The sequence below is a fragment of the Trichechus manatus genome, unplaced genomic scaffold (genome assembly GCF_000243295.1).
Source record: "Trichechus manatus latirostris isolate Lorelei unplaced genomic scaffold, TriManLat1.0 scaffold00020, whole genome shotgun sequence".
In the NCBI taxonomy this organism is placed as follows: Eukaryota; Metazoa; Chordata; class Mammalia; order Sirenia; family Trichechidae; genus Trichechus; species Trichechus manatus.
The window spans coordinates 50,350-51,705 of NW_004443956.1; positions in this window are offsets into that span (position 1 = coordinate 50,350).

Below are 1,356 nucleotides of genomic sequence, written 5' to 3' on the forward strand. Positions count from 1 at the left end.
CTTGTTCTGGAACACCTTAATTTGAGAATCCTGGAGATGCTGGGATAGGAGACAGTTTTATTTTTGAAGCCAGAAACTCTGAAAATCAAAAGAAGTTGCTGTTGAGTTGATTCTGACTCATGGATACCCCATGTGTGGTCAGCGTAGAACTGTGCTCTATAGGGTTTCCAATGGCTGATGTTCTGGAAGTAGATCACCAGGCCTTTCTTCTCAGGCTCCTCTGGATGAACTTGAATCTCCAACCTTCCAGTTAGCAGCCGAACACATTAACCACTTGCACCACCAGGGGACTCCTACCAGCAAGTCCTAGATCCTCTTTATTTAACGGGTCTTCCTTTAGATTCTCTCTCTTGTCTAACATTTTATAAGCTGCAAGAAGAAACCAGGAGCATCTTCCACACTCTGTCTAGAAATTTCTTCAGATAAACTATAGATTAGGTACATTTTCTGCTTTCTACTCTATTGCAATTGTAGTGTTGCTAAACTTCCTGCCCGTATGTAACAAGGATTTCCTTTCCTCTAGTTTCCAATTTTCCTCCTTTCTCTTTATGCTCTCACTGACAGCCTCATCCAAAGACCTTCCTTCCTTCTCATAGCTACTGTCACTTTTTTAGGTTTTTGTTACCTAGAGCCCCACTGTCAGCAACAAAATCTGTTACTAGGTTTTTTGTCTTCCATTTAAACTTTAGAATTGGTTTGTTGCTATCCAAAGATTAACTTCCTAGGATTTTAATTGGGATTGTGTTGAATCTATAGATAAAATCCTGAAGAACTGACTTCTTAATCATATTAAGTCTTCCTATCTATGATCATGTTTTCAGATCTTCTTTGAGCACTGGAGACACAGAGGTTAAGAGCTCGGCTGCTAAACAAAATCCACCAGCCGCTCCTTGAAAACTCTATGGGGCAATTCTACTCTGTGCTATAGGGTTGTTATGAGCCGGAAACCACTTCAAGGCAGTGGGTTTGGTTCTTTTTTTTTTTTTTTTTAATCACAGTTTTGTAGTTTTCCTCATATAGATCTTGTACATATTTTGTTAGATTTATACCTATTTCTTTTCTTTTTTTTGGTGCTAATATAAATGGTTTTGTTATTTTAATTTCAAATTTCAATTGTTCATTGCTAGAATATAGGAAGGCAACTGACTTTTGTATAATACTCTTTTTTTCCTGTAACCTTGCTATAACTAACTGCTTATTAATTCCAGTTATTGTTTTGGTCAAGTCCTTGGAGTTTTCTACATAGACAATCAAATCATCTGGGAACAAAGAGTTTCATTTCTTTCTTTCTAATCTGTATACCTTTTATTTCCTTTTCTTGTCTGACTGCATTAGCCAGGACTTCCAGTGCAATGC